This window comes from Macrotis lagotis, chromosome 2 (genome assembly GCF_037893015.1).
Source record: "Macrotis lagotis isolate mMagLag1 chromosome 2, bilby.v1.9.chrom.fasta, whole genome shotgun sequence".
Lineage (NCBI taxonomy): Eukaryota > Metazoa > Chordata > Mammalia > Peramelemorphia > Peramelidae > Macrotis > Macrotis lagotis.
This window is the reverse complement of record NC_133659.1, coordinates 128,374,643-128,400,749: the sequence shown is the minus strand read 5'-3', so window position 1 is coordinate 128,400,749 and position 26,107 is coordinate 128,374,643. Positions and strand designations below refer to the sequence as shown.

Here is a 26,107-nt window from a genome sequence, read left to right as displayed (position 1 = left end):
AGCATTTAGAAAGTGGTTACTCTTGGTCAGACACTGTTCAAAACTTCCATGGATACAAAGGAAGGAAAAACCAGTTCCTGCCTCCAGTTCAATGGGGGGAAACAACATGCTAGCAACTGTGTCCGAACAACCTCTATTCAATAGGGATGGGAAGCATCCTGAGATGAAAGGCTCCAGCAGTCTTGGGGACCCCAAAAACCTTGTTTTCAGATAAGATTTTTAGCTAACATTCCAAGCATGAGAGACTGCCTCTGGAAAGTCACAGGGTCAAGAGATGGAGGGTTTTGGTCAAGGACAAATTGGGAGGCCAATGTCCCTGGGACAGCAAGGAAGTGTAGGGGGGCGGGGAGTAAGGTTTGGAAAGGATTTGGAGCTGGTCATCTGGTGTCTACTATTTGCCATGGATCTTATAAATGTTTTCTCATCTAATCCTGTTGCCAGAATTGTTAGGGACCTTGCTAGCGAGAGCCTGAAGAAGGAAACATGGGATGCAGCCAGACCAGAGTACTACCCTTTTTTGTATGAGCTCCAGAGTGACCCATATCATCAGGGCAGGGACACCAGTGTCCTTCAGTTCCACAAATTATCTATTTACATGTCTATACATACAGATACTGTACAAATAGACACATAAATGTTTATATATACAGAGATGTATGACACACACACACACACACACACATATATATATATATATATATATATATATATTAATATGTGTGCATATATATGCTTGTGTCCCAGAAAGAGTAGAAAGTTGTGCAGGAAAAAGTAATAATAATGATGATGATGATGATGATAACTAACATTTATATTCTGATATATGTAACAGACTGTGCTAAGCACTTTACAATTATTATCTAATTTGATCCTTACAACAACCCTGGGAGGTAGAGATTATTGTTATCCCCATTTTAAGTAAATTGAGTCATAAAATAAAAATAAGCTGATCAATCAACATTTTTAAAAAAGAAAGTGGATACTTGAACTGTTTAAAGGATTTTAGCACAGTATTTGCACCAAACCAAAGATAATAGTTTCTTCTTTATCAGTCAGTCAGTTAATTAGTATGTATTAATTTCCTGCTATATGCCTTCTCTGATAGGATGAAAGTGAAGGGAGTGAATAATTTCTTTTGTAATGGGGGAAGGAAAGCCCTGAAGGAGACTTTCTGTGACAGTCAAATAGGCATCAGACTAAAAGACAAAGAAATGAAATAATGGACAAAATGAAGTGAATACATTTCCCCAAAATCCACTTTTGATAATTTTCACAACAATCCTATGAAATAGGTACCATTATTATCTTTATTTCCTAATTGAAGATATAGAGACAAACAATAATTAAGTGACTTACTCAGGACCATACAGCTACCAGCAAAAAGACTGTCTATATTTGAACCTTATTGACCCAAGGTCCAGGATTCTATGCACTAAGTCACCAGCTTCTTCTAACTAGGAATAATCTGCTCGCTCCACTCACCCCAAATCATTTGTTAAATTTCCCAGGAGGGAAGAGAAAAACTTTGGGAAAGATAAATGGGCAAACCAAATATTTTTGAAAGGACTGTGTTGGCAATGTTATTTATTATTAAAAAAGTTGACTATTAAAAAAATAATTGGACCATTCCACAGTTCTATCAACAGTATATTAATGTTTCTATTTTTCCATATCTCCTCCAGCATTTATCATTTTTCTATTCTGACACATTAGCCAATATGATAGGTGAGAGTGGTATCTCAGAACTGTTTTAATTTGCATTTCTCTAATCAATAGCACTTTTTCATGGGACTACTGATAGATTTGGTTTCTTTTTAAGAAAACTGCCTGTTTATACCTTTTGGTCATTTATCAACTACACAATGGCACATATACATACATACAAACATACATACATGCATACATATATACACAAACATATATACACATATATGAATAAGTTTGGTTCAGTTTCCTATATATTTGTGAAAAGAGGTCTTTATCAGAGATTGTGTTAATTTTCCCCCCTCAGTTTCCTGCTTTCCCAGAAGGGGATATTACTTATGGCATCTTTCTTAACCCTTTTTTAAAATAAAAATTTATTTCCCTCCTCCCTTTTGGAAAAGGAAAAACCCTCTGTAACAAACAGAATGGTCAAAACAAAACAAAATTCCTCATTGCCCACGTCTAAAAAAATTCTCATCTTGCCTCTGAATCCATCACCTTTTTGTCAGGTGATAGGTAGCATGTTTCACCATAAGTATAAATTGTTCTCCTTGTTCAGTTCATTCATTCATATGAATTCACACAGATATTTTTAGGTTTCTCTGAAAATACCCTGTTCCTTTTCTGAGAGTTGTGAGTCTTTCTAGGAAATGGGAATTTCTTCTGTTTGGTTCCAGTGGTTGGTGCTGCTTTTGAAGATTGGTTGACTGAAGCCCAGAAGGGTATACTCTTACACAAGGACATTTCATCTCTTTATATCCCCAGCACTTAGGACAGAACCCAGTGCATCATAAACACTTAGTAAATGTTTACTGATCGACTGGGAAGGGAACTCCCTTCACCTAATGAGACAGGCTCCCTGAGTGGCCATCTCTGATTATATTTCTTTCTTTCTTTCTTTTTTTTTTTGCATTAAACTGTTTTAATGGTCTCAAAATTCTGTGACAGATTTTTGGTCAAGTTGTTTTCATTTCAAATTACTGATTTTGAAAACTAATAACTTAAATCTGCCACAAAACAAAAGGTCCACAAAAACATTCCTTTCCTCCTGAAGCTTTTAAGATGCATTGTAATCATTAACCAGTCTCTTACTATTAATGGCCAATTGAGACAAACAGTTCTGAGACCTTTCTTCTACCACTGATTAAGACTGGGGTGGCAGGTGTTGTACAGAATATTCATTTAGCCTTCTGGGCCTTCTGGGCAGATTTTGTGACCTTGCCAGCTCCAGCAGCCTTCTTGTCAACCTCCTTGATGACACCAACTGCAGCAGTCTGCCTCATATCACAGACAGAAAAACGACCCAGAGGAGGATAATCAGAGAAGCTCTCAACACACATGGGCTTGCCTGGAATCATGTCAATGATGGCAGCATCATCGGATTTCAGAAATTTAGGGCCATCTTCCAGCTTCTTACCAGAATGATGATCAATCTTCTACTTCAATTCAGCAAACTTGCAAGCAATGTGAGCAGTGTAACAATCCAGAACAGATGCATAGCCAGCACTGATTTGGCCTGGATGGTTCAGGATAATGATCTGTGCAGTGAAGCCAGCAGCTTCCATAGGTGGGTCATTCTTGCTATCGCCAGTCACATTACCATAGCGTACATCTTTGACATGTTCCTGACATTGAAACCAATGTTATCCCCAGGCAGGGGATAAAGCTTCATGTTGTATTTCAACAGACTTCACTTCAGTTGTAACATTGACTGGGGCAAGGGTGACCACCATTCCTGGTTTTTAGAATGCCAGTTTCCACTTGGCCAACAGGTACAGTACCAGTATCACCAATCTTGTAGACATCTTAGAGGGGTAGACGAAAGGGCTTGTCAGTTGGATGAATTGGGGGCAGGTTGCAATCCAAGGCTTCAAGCAGTGTAGTTCCATTACTACTGCCATCCTTACAAGTGACTTTCCATCCCTGAACCAAGGCATATTAGAGCTTGGTTCCAGCATATTGTCACCATTCCAACCTGAAATTGGCACAAAAGCTCCTGTGTCGGGTTGGGGCCAATTTTCTTAAAATAGGTACTGACTTCCTTGACAATTTCTTCATATCTCTTCTATCTATAGGTTCAGTGGAATCCATTTTGCGTATACCAATAATCAGTGTTTTATATTTAGTGTGTAGGCCAGAAGGGCCTGCTCATGGGTCTGCCCATTCCTTGAGATACCAGCTTCAAATACACTAACACCAGCAGCAACAATCAGAATAGCACAGTCAGCTTGAGATGTGCGTGTAATTGTGTTCTTGATAAAGTCTCTGTGTCCTGGAGCATCAATAATGGTCACATAATACTTGCTGGTCTCAAATTTCCAGAGGGAGATATCAATAGTGATACCACACTCACATTTAGCCTTCAGCTTATCCAAGACCCAGACATATTTGAAGGAGCCCTTTTCCCATCTCAGCAGCCTCCTTCTCAAACTTCTCAATGGTTTTCTTATCTATTCCACCACACTTGTAGATGAGGTGGCCGGTAGTAGAGGACGTGCCAGAGTCTATGTGTCCAATGATGACAATGTTAATATGAGTCTTTCCCTTGCCCATTTTTGTGGAGCTTTAGGGGTGGTTTTGGCGGCAAACCCATTGAGAAAAAGCTTTTGATTATATATATTTTTTAGGTTTTTGCAAGGCAAATGGGGTTAAATGGCTTGCCCAAGGCCACACAGCTAGGTAATTATTAAGTGTCTGAGACCAAATTTGAACCCAGGTACTCCTGACTCCAGGGCCGGTGCTTTATCCACTGTGCCACCTAGCCGCCCCCTTTGATTATATTTCTTAAAAAAATTTAATTTTACTACCTTGATTGCAAAAGAAACTTAATGCACATGATGTAGCCAGAATATGTTGAAAATATTTCTCTTAGTAGAAATTGTTTGTTTTTAACTCTTAGCATGATTAGAATTTTTTTTTAGGTTTTTGCAAGGCAAATGGGGTTAAGTGGCTTGCCCAAGGCCACACAGCTCATGATTAGAATTTAATATTACCACCAGCACTTAAAAATTCTATTGAATTCTTGACCATTACATTTTTTTAAATTAAATTCATGTTACCACCATGTTGGAAGTACCATAATTTCTAGGACATTATATTGAAAATTTCCACAGTAGTATTATAGTTCCCCAGAAACTGCAGTTGCCTCCTAATGACTAGTTTACAAAAGTCCAAGAGGAAAGACTCTTATCAGAAGAATCATATCTTGTGGTTTCAGAGTGGGCTATTAAATAGTTCCAACTTAAAAAAAACAGACCCTCTTTTTCTCTTGAATGAAGCAATTTGGGGGAGAGAAAGGATTCCTCTCTTCATACCTCATCAAAAGAAAACAGCATCATAAAAGGAGAAATATATGGCAATAGCCAATGGACTGTGTTTGTCCATTTGAACCTAAGTCTGGAGTTTCTTGTCTTGGAGGTTAAATTGTAGATAATTTTAAATTCTAGAGATTAAAAGTTTCAGAGATTGGGAGTTCCTGAATTTCACAGTTGAGCTCTGGCCAACTAGGTGGGGATATTTTTCCTCTTACTTCTTAGGGAAAAGTCTCCAACAGCAAGAGTCTATAGCTACAGAATTAAAGCCATGCTAGGGGAAGGAGATCTGGCCTTTACCAGCCCTCCATAACATTGCTAGGAATTGCTCCTATGATACAGGTCTAAAGTCAATAGGAAGTATTTAGGTGAATGGAGAGTATTTTTACCTTTTGGATCAGTTTTAGGAAGGAAGGAAGGAAGGAAAGTATTTATTAAGTTCCTACTATATGCCAGACATCCTGTTAAATGCTTTGCCAATATCTCTTCGATCCTTACTGTAACTATGGGAGCTAGTTATCCTCATTGGGAGTAGTTCTGAGTTGCTGTAGGGTGCCCAAGCTAACTCTGGCATTAATATGGTGAGCTTCCAGGACTAGAGGGTCACCAAGTGACTTAAGATTGGTCAAGTGGTTCAGGTTAGAAAAAGGAATAGGTTAAAGCATCTACACCAATCAGTACTGGATCAGTCCCATGAATTATGGGTGCTTCAGCCCAGGTGAGAAAAAAGAGACATATTCTCAAAAAAAAAATGTTTGTGCATTGGAAGCAATAGGTGCTTGGTGGAAAGGGGAGGAAATGATAAACGTGCCAACTAAGGAGTGTTCAGAAATGTAGAGTGGAAATTGGGAAATGCCATGGAAACCAAAAGGGTCAACAGTGTAGAAAGCTGCTACATCTCTCCTGATTGCAAATACAACACTCTGTCTTGTTGGTGTAGAGAACATAGCATTATGATTATTTGTTTGACTCACAGACCTTTCTACACTGAGCTGGCACAGTTGGGCATCTATCTCTGAAGATATCATCCTACCTCAGATTACCAAACTGGTCCGCCTGCTGGTTTCACTACCCCTTAATTAGCCATGAGACATGATTGAAGGTTGTGTTTCCTGCTCAGAAGCATCACTCATGTCCACTCTTTTTTGTTAGGAGCCTTACTTTTTCTCAGTAATTCAGTTTAACTTGCTTAGGTATCCAATGATCATTCACAATTTTCTTTCCATCTATTGTTGTAGGCATCCTGGTGTTCTCTTGTCAGAACCAAGTTTCTTTTTATTTGTTTTTTGCAAGGCAATGGGGTTAAGTGACTTGCCCAAGGTCACACAGCTAAATAATTATTAAGTGTCTGAGGTTGGATTTGAACTCAGGTCCTCCTGACTCCAGGGCTGGTGCTCTATCTACCTACCTGCCCCCTAGACCCAAGAATTCTTGAAGGTCAGGGCTGGAAGGTACTTCAAAGAGCAGTCCAACTTGCTTGCTTTATGGGTGAGGAGACTGAGGCTCAGTGTAAGTGACTTCCTAGGTCACATAGCTAGGCAATGATTGAGCTGAGTCTAGAACCCAGCTCTTCCAATTCTCAATCTAGTGCTCATTCTATTATATTACAAAATGTTCCTTATGCTCACAGAATATTTCCTCCAAGAGAAGGAGAGCTAGTTGGCTACTTCCATATTGTTTCTTAACATGATACCTACTCTTTCATGAAAATTTTAAAATACATTAAATATTTAGAGTAATGTAAGTAATTCTTGCATTAAGAGAATCATCGTGCATTAAAACAATCAATTTAGCACTCAGAGACTCCTCCAACCACTGAGCAGGAGACTGGTTGTCAGTAGTTTTTACCAAAAAAAGTCACACTCAAGACTCTTCCAAAGGTTCCAACTTCTCAATATGTCTAATTATTTGTAATCTCATTTAAGGTGACTAAAAGTTTCGTTACAATCAGGCCCCTATTAGCGTGAACAAGGATTCCCTAGAAGTGGTCTGGTCTGTTCTATTATTTGAGTCTGCAAGGTATATTTCCACTGGTTTGGAACGAATGAATGACCACATTTTACACCATCCTAACTTTGAATAGTGTGAATTCCAGTTTGTGACACTGGTTCAAGAGACAGTTAGTTACACTAATTGGGACCTAGTTGTATTTCCCACCTCCTTATTTATCCTGAGCTCACTAAAACATTTGAAAATGTACTGGGGGCAGTGAGATGGTGCAATGGATAGAGCACCAGCCTCGGAGTCAGGCAGATCTGAGTTCAAATGTGGCCTCAGACACTGTGCCTCTGATTGCCAAGGAAAGAAAGAATGGAAGGGTTAGAAGGAGAGAGGGAGGGAGGAAGGGAGGTGTACACATTTCTTTGCTGAGACTGAGCATATCAGTTTGGGATATGCACGAGTGAGTTTTCATAGAAACCAGACCCTAAAGTTATTTAGTATTAGCTGATATTTATATATCACTTTTAAGTTTTACAAATAAATCCCTTTACATACATGTATTAGCTCATTTTTCTCTTAAAATAACCCTGTGAGGAAGGTACCAGACCACTGCTAGATGGTGCAGTGGATAGTGCATTGGACCTGGAGTGAGGAAGTGAGGAAGACTGAAATTCAAATTTCACCTCAGGCACTAATTTACTTGTTTGACCTTGGACAAGTCACTTAAACTCTGGCTAATTCAGTTTTCTCATCTATAAAGTGGAGATTAATCATAGCACTTCAGGATTGTTTTGAGGATCAAACAAATTATTTATAAAGTATTATGCAACCCTTAAAGCACTATGTAAATGCAACTTATTCTTTTTTATGGTACTATTATTCCCATTTTATAGATAATTAGATCATAGGTTTAGAACTGACAATGATCATAGAAGCTGCCAAGTTCAACTCCTTCATTTTACAATTATGGAAACAGTTCCATAAAGACAAAATGAGTTGCTTAAGGTCACAAGGCAAGTAAATATTAGAGGCAAGACTAGAATTCTGATCTTTCTGAAATTTTTTTTACATTAGGCCAAGCTTTCAGATATTTATACCTTTATTTACTGACCAGAGGACACCCCAGGCAGGATTCTGAATAGAGATCCAACATCTATCTTGTATCTTTTTTGGAGGCAATTGGGGTTGAATGACTTGCCCAGGGTCACACAGCTAGTGTCAATTGTTTGAGATCAAATTTGAACTCCAGTCCTCCTGAGTCCAGGGCCAATGCTCTATTCACTGTGCCACCTAACTGCCTCCTGTTCCTATTCTTCTTAAATACTAATATATTTGCTTGTGGTTTATGTCATCTTTCCCCTTCAATCATAAACTCTTTGAGACCAGAGACTATATCTTATATCTTTTATTTTATACAGGATATCACAAAGTTTTTTTTAAATTTTATTTATTTAAGGCAATGGGGTTAAGTGACTTGCCCAAGGTCATATCACAAAGTTTTACTAGCTCAAAATTACACCTAGACTTTGGACCATCCTATATATTTCTACAACAGGGTTTTACATAGTAAATACTAGCAGATGGTGAAAAGTAACAGCTTGGGTGATAGATATAGCACTGGCAGGCCTGGGACTCAGACAAATGGGATTCAAGCTCTGGTTCTGGTGCTTCCTGCCTCTTTGACCTTGTGAAAGTCACTGAACTATCCTGAGCCTTAGTTTCCTTGAAGGAAACAAAGGAAGATAGTAGAGAGAGATGAGGAAGGAAGGAAACCAGGCATGGTGGATAGCCACAAAGTCATGTCTGAAGAACAGGGAGGACAAAGTATCACTGGATTATAAAGTAGATAGAGGGGAGGTAAAAGAAGCCTAGAAAAGTATGAAAGGCTTTAAAAGTTAAAGAGAAGACTTTATAGTTGATTCTGAAGGTGATAGGAAGTCATTGGAATTTATGGAAGAGAAGCAAAGGAGAGGAAATATTAGAGAAAAATGTTACAGCAATTTGTGAGAAATTATTGAAGTAAGAGAATGCTGTTGGTTAGGATTTCACAGGTAACTGTGGGAATAATACATCACAAAGGCAGGGGTCTCTGGACTATTGACTCAGGCCAAAGGACACAAGCGTACATGCAGGAATGTGGAAGTAAGACAAAAGGAAAGGTGATAAAAGTTTTTATTTTTATTTATTAATAAAGTTAAATAAAGTTAAGTTTCATTATTAGGTGTCAGAGACCCCACTTTGGAAAAAGTGGATTATGGGGATTCATTTCTAACAAAGTGTTATTTCCGTCTGTGCTGGCCTTTCATATCATGTAGTGTCTGATTTCCATCCTATTGTTATCTAGATAAATTGGGCCACCTGGAAACTCATCTCAAGGACAAAACTAGCAGAAGGGTTACTGAGATCTAATTATCTCAATTCCTTTCCCAAACTCACTGCAAGGACTATCCCACCAAGAAAGAGTAGTAAATCTGCTGAGATGGTGGGAATTACCTCAATCTCTTTCCCCTAATTCCTCCCTTACTCCTTTCCCAACTCTGTATACCTGTCCTGCTCCCCTAAATAAACCTGTCCTTATTTCCTGTTGATAGCTGCTATTACTAGTCTAGTAACAAACATCTGCAACTGTTCCTAATTTCTCTTCTTTTTGCTTCTGTGAAAAATCACTTGAGTGGTTTCCACAAGATAAGAGAGTTTGCTGTTAGGATTCCACAGGTATCTGTCAGAACAATACAATACAAAGGTTATTTGGGCTATTCCTTGCAGGAATATGGAAATAAGACAAGAGGAAAAGAGAAAAAAATTGACCCTGACCAATCACCTAACTGTTAGAAGTCTTGTAGCCTGAGTAGAGATTAGACTCAAGCTGGTCTGGGTTGACATAAGGGCTCTCCTCACTAGAACTAATGCCTATTTCCTGCAGGGAATATTAAATAAATGGTCCTGTCACTCCAGGCTAAGTTTCATTATTAGGAGCTAGGTGATCCCACTTTGGGAAAAAAAAAGGGTTATAGGCTTAATTTCTAATACTGCTTTCCCTTTTTATGCTATTTATTCTTTATTAGTGGAGTGGGGATTAGACAATTTCAACTGCCTTTACTGTCTTTATTTATCTCTCCTTTAATTTCTACTAATCACAGTAACATTGATATAAGGAAATGATGTAGAGAATTATGTATGTAGCAGAAACAAAATCTGTAATCTTAAATGCTGCTAAATCTTGTTAAATGGGTGGAGGTTCCCTGCTCATAAGATATAAATTGACTTCTCCTGTTTCACCATTTAATATAAAATTTGTATCCTGATCTCCTTAGTCTTCAATACTTTACTGATTACCTGATTCTGGTCATGTAAGGGGGGGAGGGAATTCCCCTTTTGCCCTCAGTGCCCAGATAAGGGGCAAGACTATAAAACCTGAGGTGGACTTCTGCCCGAGGCTTGCTGCCCCTCTTTCTGGCCCAGTTAACTCTGTTTGACTGTTCTTTTATCTCTGTCTCTCTTTACCTATCTCCCTCTTTCTGTCTCTGCCTCACTCTCTACCTACTAGGTCTTTATTGTTCATTCTGTCTTAACTGTTTCTGACCCTTTGAGAGGCAAAAATTTTTAACCTGTTTACTTTGTTTTATTTTATAATAAAATCCTGAGCAGTTTTAACATCCCAGAGAGTGTGTGAATTCCTTTGCCTTCTGGTAGCCTTAAATCTTCTCTCTTCAATCTCTTCTTTTTTTTAAGGATGGGGGCGACAAATAGGGAGTAGGGTAGCAGCCCAAAGACAGCAAGAAACTGAAGATATGTGAGTATAGGGGAAATCTGTTGGAGAAGATAGGATGACATGGGATCCCATGGGCAGGTAGATAAGTCTGCCTTGGTAAGCAAAAGGGTCACTTGTTGTGAGATAGCAGTGAAAGAGGAGAGGTAGCTGGTGGCACAACGAATAGAGTGTTGGGACCTGGAGGCAGGAAGACTCAACTTCCTCAATTAGAATCTGGCCTCAAGTCACTAACTCTATGTTCCTGGGCAAGTCATTTCACTCAGTTTATCTCAGCTTCCTCATCTTAAAATGAACTGGAGAAAGAAATGGTAAACCAGTCTAGGATCTTTTGTCAAGAAAACTCCAAATGGGGTCATAAGGAGTCTGACAAGTGAAGGAGAAGATAATGTCAGAGGGTACTATGTGAGACAAGTTGGAAGAGGGGGGAAAAGAGAATGACCTCCATTTTTTTCAGTGCAATATGAGATAAAGTTCTCAGTTGATAGGGTGGACAGGAATGCCGTTTAAATACTAAAGATATCAATAAAACATTAAAAATAAAAATTCAAGAATAACACAGCCTTTCCATGACCCAAACCTAGGAGATGAAGCCAATTCTGCTGTGACTTTTATTACAGCAGCCAAGGCTGTAATTACTCCTTTTCCCTTTAGATTTGATAGTGGAGGAGCAGGTCTAGGCTTGGACACCTCGGTACCACCCTGGGCCAGGCTGTCCTCTCTCTTGTTGAGTTTTACTTTTTCAACTATGGAGCCTGTTCTCCATCACCAATGCTTTGGCACAAAGAGAGGTAGGAGAAGCCCAGGTTATCCAGCCATTCCAGGTTGCTTTGTGGTTCTCCCCTTTCCTTCTAGTTAATCATTGAAATGGCCCAAGGACTCAGTGGGGAATGTGGTGAATTTGGATTTGGGGGAACAGTTCTGGCCAGAACTGAGGTTAAGGAAGGACTGTGAACTTGGTAATTATCACACTTCCACCCTCTGCCATCACTTAAGACAAACAAGATCAGAGTTTTTAAGCTGGAAGAGATCTCAGAGTTCATCAAGGCTAAAGCCCTTACTTTAGAGATGAGGAACAAGACTCCCAGTGAAATGAAATACTCTTGCCCAGGGTCACTGAGCTAATGTCTAAGTCAGGATTCAAAATCTGGTTTGAGTCCAAGTCCAGAATTCTCTCTACCAAGCCACTTAAACCACTGACACACAACCCCTTAGGACAGGTGTGTCCAACCCTCTGCCCTCAAAGCCCATTCATGTGGCCAGCATAGCATAACCGGAAAATGCCACAGCAGAGACCAGTTTAACCCTTAACGTTGTGCAGTCTCACAGACAGCTGGAATTTTTTTTTGGTTTGTTTGTTTGTTTGACTTTTTTTTTTTTTTTTTACAAAAGATGCATGTAGGAATTAGAATCTTATTTTATGATGTTATAAGAGTCATCACAATGGTAACAGATAACTTTATTGTGTGAAGCATTAATTATTATTTTGGACTTGGACAATGGATTTCAAGATTTTAGAAAATACCAACTTCTTTTCAGTATATTTGCTTCTCCATTCTCAGTTGATATCAACATGTTACATAGATTGCAAACTTACAAATAGAATCTAGAGAATTGCAATCAGATCTGTAACTTAAAGAAAACTTTATTCAAGTGTCTTTATTGGACTTTTATAAGTTGTACCTGTCTAAAGAAAAATATTTGGCACATCATGAACATGACCTGTTTATGATATTTCTTTTGGGAGTATGTATAATTGTGAGCAACATTTCTTTTCCTGAATGAAGTATACAAAAAATAAAAAGGGAAAAAAATTCAGATGAGTATCTTTAAAATATTCTTTGCATTGCTACAATCACTATCAAATCAGATAAAGATGCCCTGGTATGGAAAAAGCAGGCTCAGTGTTCACATAAAAATTACATGTTCTTATTTTTTGTTTAAAAAGCAAATGCTTTATTATTATACTTTATGGAATGATTTCATTTAATTATGATATTTATTGCTAATATGGGTTATATTATAGTCATAAATATTAAATTCTATTTAATGGCCCTTGACAAGTTTTTGTTGGGCATTGAGGCATAGGAGAACTAAAAGGTTAAACACTCATGCCTTAGGAGATCAACTGTGAGACAATGTGAGCCAGTAGTGGTTATTTGGAGTCAGGAAGACCTAAATTTAATTCTTTCCTCTGACAATCTACTGGCTAAGTAAGCCTGGGCAGGTCATTTAATCTCTCAGTGCTTCAGGTAACTGTCCAATACTAAGCAGCAAAGAAAGGGCAGATCTAGATGGTCAATGAAATCAAAGATGTAGTGCAACCAACTTACTGTCTGTCCTCCATGCCATTCCTGCCAGGGCTCTGATTATGCCAGGGCCCTTGTCTTAGGACTCAAGCCCCTTCCTGAGCTTCTACATAACTCCTCAGACACTATTGAGGTGATATAAATACAGTCTGCATACTATAACTCTCATTAACTGTAAGCAGAATGTCAGTAACTATTTACAACTCCAGTCATTTTTAGAAGAAGGAAGGCTTGAGGCTTTTGGTTTTTTTGTGAGCTCCCTAAAATGAAGGGGCTTCATATGAGACCTGTCATCAGGATTAATAGGGGAAGTAAAGAAGTCCTGGGGAATCTGTCCCACTTTGAGAAGCGATAATATAATTTTTTTCCCCATTGGTCTTATGATGTTGAGAGGGTAGCTAGGTGGCACAGTGGAGAGCGGGCTGGGCCTGGAGTCAGGAAGACTCATATTCCTGAGTTCAAATGTGACCTCAGATACTTAATAGATGTGTGTCCCTGGTCCATTCAGTTAACCTTGTTTGCTTCAGTTTCCTCATCTGTAAAATGAACTGGAGAAAGAAATGATAAACCACTCTAATATCTCTGCTAAGAAAACTCCAAATAATGTCAGATAGTGGCAGACAGAGAAATGACTGAAAACAAATGAACAACAAAAATGATTTTGGAAAAGGTTTCACTGGTTTTAGGAAACAACTCTTCTGGGTTTGACTTTCCACAAGAGTTTTCACTCTCATTTTTTTCAATTCAATTCAGCAAGTGTTTATTCTGCCCTAGTTAGATGCTACTGATAAAGAAACAAGTCTTTGTTCCCCCTTTCTTTAACAAGATTTTACTAAGCTCTTACTATTTGTAAGAGACTTCTAGGACCTTCCCCTCCCTTCCCTCTCCTCTTCTTCCTTCCTCTTTTCTTTCCCTTTCTTTCTTTTTCCCGTTCCTCTCTTCTCCTCTGGTCTCCTTTCCTCCCCTCCCTTTCTCTTTCCTTTTTCTCACCTCTACTCTCCTCCCCTTTCTTCCTCTTCCTCTTCCCTTCCCTCCCATTTATTTTCCACTTCCCCTTCCCTTTCTTTCTCCTTGAGACAAACATGTGCACAGGTAAATAAATAAAAAGCAAAAAACAAACAAAAAACAACTTCAAGAGGGAAAAAGCACTAACTCCTGGGGAGCTTAGTAAAAGTCATCATAAGTTGGGTCTTAGAAGAAGTTAGGGATTCTAAGAAGTGACTGAGGAGGAAGTGCACTTCGGACATGGCAGGCAGCTTGTACAAAGGTGTAGCAGTGGGAAATGGTATATCAGATAATATGGAAACAAGTGGCAAGATAGTTTGCCTGGTTCAGAGATTGCAGATCTGTTGCAGAGGACTCATATGAGGTAAGACTTGGAAAGGCAAGTGGGAGCCAGATTGTAGAGGGCTGGGAATGTTGTATTTTCTATTGGAAGCAATAGGGAGCCATCAAAGGTTTTTGAGTTGAAAGCAAGGCAATGGTTAGATCATTATTTTAGAAATAACAGCTGGGTACCTTTCTCTTTCTGTTCCTAAGAAAACCACACCTGTTTACAGTAGCTGTGTACAAACTCTACAGACTCAGGTGTGATCTGGGCAGGAAAGAGGCACACCCAGGTATTCCTCTGAGGACAAATTGCAGCAAAACATATCTTATAAATGGGTCCCTTGACCTCCAACCTCAGGGAGATTTTCAGTAAATTTCCATAGAAGTGTCATTCCAACTGCTACCATCCTAGGATCTGGGAATGGAGGCAATGCTTGAAGGGAAGCACTGTGTCCACAAACCAGGATAGTTCCTGGCTCTGACTCTAATGGAAAGGAAAGGGTGGGTGGCCTAATACTTGCTGCCTCTGGAGGCTTTCCCAAAAGGAAAAATACATGTTATTCATTCTATGCATGTGTTTCTCCTCTTTCTTTTCCAACATTTACATAACACTTTGGGGGTTACAGAATACTTTACAGACATCTGTTTTGATCCCCACAACAGACCTAGAAGGGAGGCAGTTTGGGGATTTTCATTCCGATTTCATAGATAAGAAAACTGAGGCACAGAGTGGTTAAGAGATTTGTAAAAAGGTACATAGATATTATTCAGCAGAACTTGAATTGGAGCCCATATCATAGGATCATAGGAACGTGTTTCCCCCTTCTTTCCAATATTATTATATGCCTCTTTATTTTTTATAAATTATTTTTATAAACTGAATTTATACATTTTATATAAAATGCAGTCTTTGTTCTCAAATGAGGAAATGGATAAGAATAAATGAAATCAAAGGAAAAAAATGGTAATGCTTTGTAGGGGAAGTTAGGTGGTGCAGTGGATAGAGCACCGGCCCTGGAGTCAGGAGGACCTGGGTTCAAATATGGCCTCAGATACTACCTAGCTGTGTGGCCTTGGGCAAGTCACTTAACCCCATTGCCTTGCAAAAACTTAAAAAAAAAGCTTTGTAAACTAATGAGAGGAATCTTATTATTATTAATATTATCACTGATAGGCTTTAAATTATTAATTCAAATGATAAATATTAACTTTATTATTATTTTAAAAGGCAGTGATGGGTAATAGCTAGACAGCCAGTCTAAGAGTCAGACTCCATTTGCTTCAAGTCTTGCCTTTGATGTATCTGGGCAATGTGACTATGGACAGGACACTTAACCTGTTAACTTTCCAGATAACTCTAAAACTTCAGGGTATAGGAAAGGTAGCAGGTTTAGGCTGACAGAGGTAGTTTCCTTATTTGGAGTTACCTGTAACCCCCTATAGGCATATGAGATACAGCCCTGGACTTGGAATCAGGAAGACTTGAAATCAAATCTAACCTCAGGGTCCTTACTAACTATATGACCCTGGACAAGTCACTTTACTTCTATTATCTCCATTTTCTTATCTATAAATGGGGGATAATAATAATAATGCCAATCTTGTTGTTGTGAAGATCAAATGAAATTATTGTAAAGTGTTTTATCACAGACTTATAGAAATGTAATTTCCCTTCCCTTTCCCCATACCAATGAAATTGCAAATCCAATGAAAACATCTTGTTATCTCTTGTCAGAATAGGACAGAGATTCAGGCTAAGTCTAATACTCTTTAATATAGAATTAAATATTTCCAATCTAGATTTATTTTTTGGGGGGGTTGCAAGGCAATGGGGTTAAGTGACTTGCCCAAGGTCACACAGCTAAGTGTCTGAGGTTAGATCTGAACTCAGGTCCTCCTGACCCCAGGGCCGGTGCTCTATCCACTGCTCCACCTCTGATCTGTATTTCTGATCAAGAATTATTTTAATCAGCCTTTCAAATGAGATCTGTAAGTTTGTAATGTTAGTCTCTACCCTCCACAAGGTCTAGCACTGAACTTGGAATCAGGAGGATGGGAGTTCGAATCCTGCTTCAGACATTTGACTCTTGGGCAAGTCACTTAACCCTGATTGCCCTGCATCCAGGACCATCTCCAGTTAGCCTGATTCATATCTGGCCACTGGACCCAGATGGCTCTGGAGGAGAAAGTGAGGCTGGTGACATAGCACAACACCCCCTTACTCAAATGATGCTTGTCATTGGCATCACCTCCTGATGTTGTGTTCTTTGAAAATGAAGTACCAAAAAAAATGTCTCTCGAGTTATAAATCTGAAGGCAGGATCTGTCTGTGTGAAATAGCCTGTTTCCCCTCTAATTACATCTATAGTTTAGCTTCCACAGCTATATATACAACCAGAGTAACGAATATCCTGAGAAGACAGGAAGCTGTTCTGTTATCTAGATAAGAGATTGAATAAATTCTTATACTTAAGACATTTTAGAAAGGGAGAGATTTCGATGTTTTATGTCTATATCATATCTAATAACAACATCAAGTCAGAAGAGGAGACAGTAGTGCTATGCTAATTGGAACTTTGTCAATTCTGACATAGGAACAGACCTTATGGATGGGTCAGAAAATCATAAAGTAATTAATGACACCTTTATGGAGAAATGTGTAACCTGACTGGTTGGTTACCAAAATTTCATGATCTTTGTTAACATTCTATAAATATGGTTTATTCATTTAGTTCTGGGTTGATCTCTCTAATGAGATCATCCACCTATAGGTTTGGTAAGATCCTAGAAAATAAAATATCATTTATAAAATGAACTTTGATTATTTCATTTTTTGTCTTAGAAAATTATGGTTAACAGGGGCTTCCTTCTTTGTCTCTCTAATCTAGGCACATGTGATCTCTTCATGGGATAAAAAAGGGAAGGGCTTAAGCTTTCCTTTTTCTATGAATGGAGTTATAAATAGCCTTCATTGACAGGGCTCTGCTTAAGGGCAATGAAATTTAGAGGCACAGACAGCCCCTAGATTTGTTTAACAGTGTATGAACAACTAAGCTTTTCTCTTATTCAGCAAGAATATCTAATTAAAAAGAGAACCAGCATGGCTGTGGAAGATAAAGAGCCTGTCCTGACATCAAGAAGACTTGGGTTTAGGGGCAGCTAGGTGGCACAGTGGATAGAGCACTGGCCCTGGAGTCAGGAGTACCTGAGTTCAAATCTGACCTCTGACACTTAAGGATTACCTAGTTGTGTGGCTTTGGGCAAGCCACTTAACCCCATTGCCTAGCTAGAAAAAAAAAGACTTGGATTTAAGCCTGTCTGGGCTAGAAAAGTCACTTCATGTCTGATGGCTCTCAGTACCTTCTCTTTTTTTGTACTTCAGTCAGTTGTCTCAGAAGCTGCCTGACCCTAGGGCCTCCCTCAGTACTTGTTGACTCATCACACTGGAAACACCAGTTGCCCTGCTGTCTTCTCACCCTCTAAGGTCCATCCCTCCACCAGCACCAACTTCCTTCTCCCCTTGGTGAAGTCCTAGGATAGCCTAATGACATTCCCACCCTGGTTCTGTTTCTAACTGACCAGATTTCTATGTCATGTCCCTGTGGGAGTAATCCCCCTTTCCCCCCACCTTCCATTTTCAGTTCCTTCTTGTGTATGATCTTTCCCAATAGAATGAAAGCTCCTTGAGGACAGGAACTGTCTCACTTTTTGCTAATAATTGACACATAGGTACTTAATAAATTCTTGTCACCTTATTAAACATTTGTCACCTTAAATATTGTGGTATTGATCTTTGACACTGGAAGGAGTTTCCTTATTAAAATGTGAGCTCCTTGGTGACAGGGATCATTTTTTTTTCTTGATCATATTCATTTCACCATCACCTAGCACAGTCCCTGATACATTTATAAAGATATGTAAAATATATAAATATATATGAATATATTTATATAAATATATTCATATAAATATATGAATATATTTATATAAATATATATTTATATAAATATATTTCTAATCTATCCAGGATTAGACTAAGAAAAAAATTGCATTATTTTAAAAAAGGAATCTATCAGATGGTTTGCATATTCTAGCTCTTAGTTCTGAACTCTACCAAAGGATCTTGTTTATTGGCATCTTTGCCTCCTACAATAGAATTTATTTTTAAAAAAGTGATGAGGACCTATTTCAAACCATAAAATGAGGGGCTTGGCCAATATGATGACCATTATTATCTGCCAGCTAAGCACTTTCCAAATTTTTCTCATTTGATCTTTATAACAACTTTGAAGGTCCAGGGGCTATTGCCATCAGGATTTTGTTGTTGTTCAGTTGAGTCATGTATAACTCTTTATGCCCCTGTTTGGAGTTTTTTTGGTAAAAATGCTGAAGTGGTTTGACATTTGCTTCATCAGCTCATTTTATAGATAAAGAAATTGAAGCAATAGGGTTAAATGATTTGCCAAGGGTCACTAGTGAAGTGTCTGAGGTAAAATTTGATTTTAGGGTCTTCCTGACTCTGGGCTGAGCCCTCTATCTACCGTGTCAGTTAATTGCTCCTTCCCCATTGTACAGATTAAGAAATTAAGGCAGATAAAAGTCAAGTGCTCAAAGTCACACAACTAGTGTCTGAGGCTGTATTTGATTGAGGTCAGGTTTTTCTAACTCCTAGCCTATAGGCTGTATCCAACACTGTATCCAGACCATCACCATAAGTCCTAATTCCTATCAAACAAGGTCATGGGGTATAAATGGTTCTGGAAAAAGCATTGAGAAGGATGTCTTTGCAAACATTCCCCTCACTATAATAAACATTGTGCAAGTCATGTCATCATTCATTTGATGTCATGGTTTTCTTCAATTATGAAGGACAACAACAGAAACAAAGACAAAACAAACAGAAACTCCCAGTCTAGTGTTCTATCCACTTTGTTACCTAACTGCCTAGGAGAGGTTAAGGATTGTCTGATATAAAAGTATTAAGGGGCTGATATTTCTACCCAGGTCTTTTGAATTCAAATCCAGTGTTTTTCCTCACTGTACCACACTGCTTCCTGAGGTGACAGCACTCTATAGCCTCTATTTATAGCCTTATTACTGTAAATACAGGTGTGAAGAGGCAAGTAGCCCTTTTAATGTGGGCTAGGGTATTAGAGAACAAAGGAAAGAAAAAAGAAGAAAGGGTCATTGTTATGCAATTAACAAAAAGTGAGACTTTTCTGAGCTATTTGTTGGATAGTCCCAAATTCAACACTATAGACTTGTAAAGTACTAAAGTTATAAAATAAAGCTATGAAAAGGCTATAAAATACTAAAGCCATGATGGCTATTTTTCATTTGAAGGAGGTGGGGGTCTTTTATCTTTAAATCAAATCCCAGGGAGGGTGGGAAAGAACAGTGCATAGAGAGCTACCAAAGTCAAGATGCTTTATTACCAGGAAGTTTTACTGAGCTCTCCTATTACAAGGATTTGGCAAGCAGGCCGTCCTCTACAACACTACTGAGATGAGCTCTAGGTCCCTGGCAAGATGCCTGCTTCAAAAAACTCATCACCCAGATAACTGTTCCAATGCTGTCAGGCACTTACAGTCTCTTCCAAGAAGTATTCTCCTTTACTGCAGATCCTCACATGGCTGGTGGGAGGTTGTTTATCCCTACCCACACCAACAAAAATCTGGAAAATGCTGCAGTCTCAGTTCAACATTGTTTTCTCCTCTCCTCTTTTTTGACTGCTTACTCAGAGTTGAGATGTCCTCTCAGTCACCAGGAACCAGGTCAACCCTTAGCAAAACTGTGAAGGAGGTGAAGCTGGTGTGTGACATCCTTCTGCCTCCTTTATCTCTCCTTCTCCTACACCATGTTGTTGCCAACCCCTGGCCCAGATCCCCTATTATCTCATTCAAAGTCATCAAGAGACATTTATTCCTTAGAATACAAGCCCAAGCAGGAAAAGAGATAGTCTCTAAGCCCAAGAAGTTTATATTCTTTTTTCTTTCTTTTAAACTCCACAGTGATCTTTTTTTAAAAAAATATTTATTTTTCCAACCTCATGCAAGGTTTTGACTTTTACATTTTCTTCCCTCTCTCCCTCTCCCCATCCAAGCAATCTAATATAAACAATACTTGTATAACAAAGCTAAACATAGTTCCACATTAATCATGTTGTGAAAGAAGAATCAAATCCAAACTGAGGGGAAAAAAAAGACAATTCTTAAAGAAAGAAAACTTTGGTCTGCATTTAAATTTCACAGTTCCTTCTTTGGATATGGATGGTATTTTCCATTGCAAGTCTTTTAGATTTGTCTTTGATTATTATACTAAAAAGTTTATATTCTAATGGAGGAAGAGCAACAGAAAAGGAAGTGAAAAGGAGGGCTGGAGAGAAAAAGTACTAAGAAGCCAGGAGGAAAGGGAGAAAAAGAAATCAAAAGTCTCCAGAAGAGGAAGGAAGCCTTGTTTGGTCCAGGTGTCTTTCTTAAAATGGAGGTTCTTGGAAGAACCAGGCAATTAGAAGAAGGGAGCATAGAAGACGGTGTGAACTTCTGGAGTGAGAAGGCTGTTGGGTCTGCAATGGAGAAAACCAGAGAAAGAACTGTGGAGTTTGAACAAAGACCGAGGACCATAATACCTTTAATTTAGAAAAAAAAACCCTGATATCTTATTGTCTGATCTTGCTGTCTCCTATACTTTGTTTCTCCTTTAAGGTTATGATTTCTCTCTCATCACATTCAGTTTAGATCAATGTATACTATGGAAACAATGTAAAGACTGGCAAATTGCCTTCTGTGGGGAGTGGGGGGAGGGAAGTAAGATTAGGGGAAAAATTGTAAAACTCAAAATAAATAAAATCTTTTAAAAAATAAATAAATTCAAATCACAAAAAGGTTGGGTTATGGTGAAGAAAGACCAGAGAATCAGCAGTAGAGCCCAGAGCAGAATTAATTCTTTACATCCTCTTTCCAAGGTTGTGAGGTGTTGGGAGCTCTGAACTTGGAGTCAGGAAAGACTCCCTTCTCATCCTCAATGTGCCCATGGTCAAGCTATGCCTCAGTTTCCTCATCTATGAAATGGGGAAAATAACTGCACTGACTTCCTGTTATGAGGATCACTTCAGATGAAAAGAGATTTATAATCCTCCCCCCCCCAAAAAAAGGTTGCAGAGATGTCAATTTTCATTTTCTTCATAAATTTGGGTTAGTAAGTTACTTAATGTCTCTGTATCACGGGGCTTGTATTAGATGGTATCTAGGGTCCTCTCTAGATCCAGCCTCAGGCACTATGTCAGAGCAGCAAGGGAGATGTGTTGGGGTTTGGCAGAGATTGCTTTCCCCATGAACCTCAAACCACATTCATAAACAGCTTTGAGTCTCCTACTTGAAACAGGAAGGGAGGATCATTTGCAGGGACTCCCCTGTAAATAGGTCCTCTTGATCAGTCAGAGCTCAGAACAGGAGGCCCCTTGGAATGAGTTAGACTAGAGGAAGTCCACACCCTACATTTGAGTAAAGCCTGTACACTTATTACTCAGATGTGGGCAAATATGCCACCTCCCTCATTCTGTCATTTGTAAGAGAAACACTAAAAGAGGAAATCTCTACTACCCCATTTAATCAGTGATGATGAAGATGTGACAAAGAGATCCCTGAGGGGAGAAATCCAAAGATGACTCCCAAACTTCATTAAAACAATACCTTGTCTTCCTTTAAACAAATGTTTGGTTAGCTGAGCTACTAACAAGTTAGCAAACTGTTCAAATTGATTCCTTTTCCCTGTTCATTTTTTTGGGCCTCATTTCTAAAGGGCACTGAAAGCCTAAAGGTGGAGCCAGAAGTACAAAAAGTAGCCAGGGGCTACTTAAAAATAATAATTATTATTCACTTCAACTAGGGGTTGGTGACACACATGCACTCTTAGGTAGTAGGCTTTTGGTTATATTTTTGTACAAATAATTAAGCTTCATTCTCTCTAATCCTAGCTTCCTAATCCCAGGAATTGGCAATTTTAAACACAAACTTAATTTTGGAGCCGAGGACTAAGAAATTATGGTATTTATCCTAGCCCCCCTTAAGAGTTCCAAATTTGTCCCCTTTGACCCCTTCTCTCTCTACCAAAGGAAGGGGGTTATTAGAATCTAAACTTTGTTTTAAATTTATTTTTGATTTTTTTAAAATTTAAGGCAATGGGGTTAAGTGACTTGCCCAAGGTCATACAGCCAGGCAACTATTAAGTGCCTGAGTCTGCATTTGAACTCAGGTCCTCTTGACTCCAGAGTCGGTGCACTACCCACTGTGCCACTTAGCTGCCCCAGAATCTAAACTTTTAATGAGAATCTTGACTTTTTTTGGGGATTGAGATTTTTGGGATTGGGAGACAGGCAATTTGGCAATTGGGAGACAGATTACTTGCTTTGAGAGAAATAGGCATTAAATTGCACTTAGAGAAACTGAGTTCAAATCCCAGGTCTACCACTTAATAACTGATGGCCTTGAATGATTCAAATTTTCTGGACTTCAGTATTCTCATTTTTAAAATAAGTAGACTGGATGAATTCTAACATTCATTTTATTTATAAAGTATGAGAAAATGCCAAGGGATTATTGCTACCAGAGCTCTAGAGATATAGAGAAACCAAAAGAGCAGTTATGATAAATAATCATTTACAAATAACCAGCACCATGCTGGGAATACAAATACCAAACCCCCCCCCAAAAAAAACAATAATTCTACTCTCCAGTAGATTAAATTCCAGTGAGAATTATGGCTTTTTGTTGCAATTTACAGATACAAGGTCTCAAGATCCTTTCTCTCTTTGGGAAAGAAGGGAAACAATTGTGTTCTCATCAGTTCCATTTTATAGATGGGCAAATTGAATCCCAGAGCTGTGGGATTAATTTTATGGTTGAGGTCTGAGCTCCTGGAGGTAGAAAGAACTGAGTTCAAATATATGTATATGGGGATGGGATACTATCTAGAGTTCTCTTAAAATTAAAGTGTTTCTGGATTGCTGTGGAGGTTTGATCATAGAGCAGGAAACAAATATTTGTAATTGGTTAGAAACATAATTACCCCTTTTTACAGAAATTGAGACCCACAAGAGTGAAGTGATTACCAAAGGATTTGAACCCAGAACATCTGATGCTAGAGCTAAAGGCCTTTTCATTGCTGTTGGCTATCTCTCTAGAGATAGGCAGGCAGGCACTAGGGACAGTGACACTCCCCGCGCCCCCACCCCCCATGGTGTATCATTTCCTGCTACTATTTCCTGCTGATAAGGAACTAGAAATTGGGGCAGAAAGATTAGACTCTTTTTAAGTCTCAGTTTTGATCATGTCATTTTCCTTCTCAAAACCTTTTCTAGTTTCTATGTAGGATGAAGGTCAGGTTCCTTCCCAAGTCCTCCATAATTTTCCCATTTTGGCTATCACAAATCCCCTAGGCTAATTCTACATTCCTGTCAAACTGTCTACTCACTATGCTGATCATCTTCCATTTTTTTCTTAATCCTTACTAGCTGTGTGAACCTCTACCAGCCTCAGTTTCCTCATCTGTAAACTAGGCATAATGGCAGCACCTACTTTCCATGCAAGGTTGGTGTGAGAATCAAATGAGATAATAACATGATCTCAAAGGTCCTTCCTAGCTCTAGATTTATGAGCCCCTGACTTGTTCAGGCTCTTAGTTAATAAGTCTGAAGCAGGATTCAAACCCAAAAGGCCAAGCAAACAGTAAGTGCTTAATAAATGCTTGGTGATTGATAATAAGAGCAGCATACAATTCATTTTGTAATCATATCAGATCTTTACCAGATGGAAAGTGTGTTTTATGTGTTCTCACTCAGGCTCTATTTATATCACTTATATGCAAATGGGCAGCTGGGTGACACAGTAAATAGAGTGTTGAGCCTAGAGTCAGGAGGACATCTTCCTGAGTTCAAATCTGGTCTCAGACACTAGCTGTGTTATGTGAACCTGGACAAGTCACTTCTTTTCTGCCTCAGTTTTCTCATCTATAAAATGAGCTGGAGAAAGAAATGGCAAACCACCAGTATTTTTGCCAGGAAAACCCCAAATGAGATCACAGAGAGTAAGACATAAACTGAAAAACCACTTGAACAACAAAACTACCAGTGATGCTATTTCCCTGCCTCTCCTTCAGAAACACCAGAATATTCCAGTCACATGCTTGGTTCCTTTCTGAAGTCTCCAAAAATTGAAAAGCTATCCCTCCAGACTTCTCTTTTGATTAGAATCCTGTTGTGACACATTTTTTTTTTTTTTGTCATTCTCATTGAGGAGACTACCTATCCTTGATCATAGTTACAGCTAGGGAAACAATGGAGCAGAGATATAGCTGTTTACATACTCAAAAAGAACAAGTGTGATGGTGGCTAGGTGGCTCAGTGGATAGAGCACTGGCCCTGGAGTCAGGAGTACCTGGGTTCAAATCCGGCCTCAGACATTAAATAATTACTTAGCTGTGTGGCCTTGGGCAAGTCACTTAACCCCATTGCCTTGCAAAAACCTAAAAAAAAAAGAACAAGTGTGGCAAATTAATTTAATAATATAACACTAAAATGGAGTTCAATTCTCTGCTATGAGTTAGAGACTGGAGGAGATATCCGTAGATTTATAGAAAGAAGGTTTTTTAAAAAACTATGTCAGACACTGTATTAAAAGCTTTATCTTCTTTGCTTATTTTTTAAAAGCTTACTTATCTTATTTGTCTCATGACAACTTTGGGAGATAGATAAGTAGGTTCAATTTTTATTTTCCTTTTATACTTGAAGAAACTGAAGCAGACAGATTAAATGACTTGTCCAGTGTCACACAATAAGTATCTGATCCTTGATTTGAACTCAGTTCTTTCTACCTCCAGGCATAGCATTTTAGCCACTGTGCCTCCTAGTTGCCTTTAGTCCATAGTCCATAAACTGAGGTTTAGGCAATGTAAGTGATTTGCCCAAGGTCACACATATACCAGGATTCAAAGCAAGGCTTAAACCCCTATCAGATTGGGGGTTGCGGGAAGATTTGCTTCTTTTCCAACTTTAAGGGAACAGGGTCAACCAAAGAATGTCTCTGAAAACCACCTGCTGAATTGGAGTGGAAGAAGCAAGTGGTTGATGTTGACATCAATGCTGAATATTTACAGCTCTCTACTCCATCAAGGGGCCTTCCCTCCTCTCCCTCTCTGATGGATGCTAGTCAACTGATCAATCATTTATTAAGGATTTACTGTGGGCCAGGCTTTGTGCTGGCATGAGAAGAAGCACTAGGGACCCACAAGATGGATTAGAGGACCCACTGTGCTAAATGCTTTATAAATATCACCTCTTTTGATCCTCACAAAACTGGGAGGAAGTTATATTAAGATCCCGATGTTATAGCTGAGGAAGTGAACTCAGGTCTTCCTGTCTCCAAGCCCAGATTTCTATCCATTTGCACCACCCAGTTGCCTTAAGTGTCTGAGGTAGAATTTAAATCTAGGTTTTCCTGATTCCAAAGCACAGTATCCTATACACCTTGCCATGTTGGGGTCTATGAAGTGAATCAGAAATAAACTGGTGACACAAATATATCTTACTTCCTTCTATTCTGAGACATTTTCTGCCTTATCTCTGAATTGTTGCCTGGCACCACTGTTTATGTGGTTTTATTCTTAATAAAGCGTAAAAGACTGCTATTATTCACTACATCAGCGGAAGACACACTTCCTAAATCTTTCTGCTTTATGAGGCCTTCTTC

The 26,107-nt window shown here is 38.8% G+C and overlaps 1 protein-coding gene and 1 pseudogene across 1 annotated transcript in view; both read right to left on the bottom strand.

Annotated features, from left to right (window-relative positions):
• The window catches only part of CAPN2 (calpain 2), an 88,263-nt gene that overhangs the window by 41,410 nt on the left and 20,746 nt on the right, over positions 1-26,107 (bottom strand). The gene's annotated exons all lie outside the window — the stretch shown is intronic.
• LOC141513184 (elongation factor 1-alpha 1 pseudogene) lies at positions 654-18,313 on the bottom strand (annotated as a pseudogene).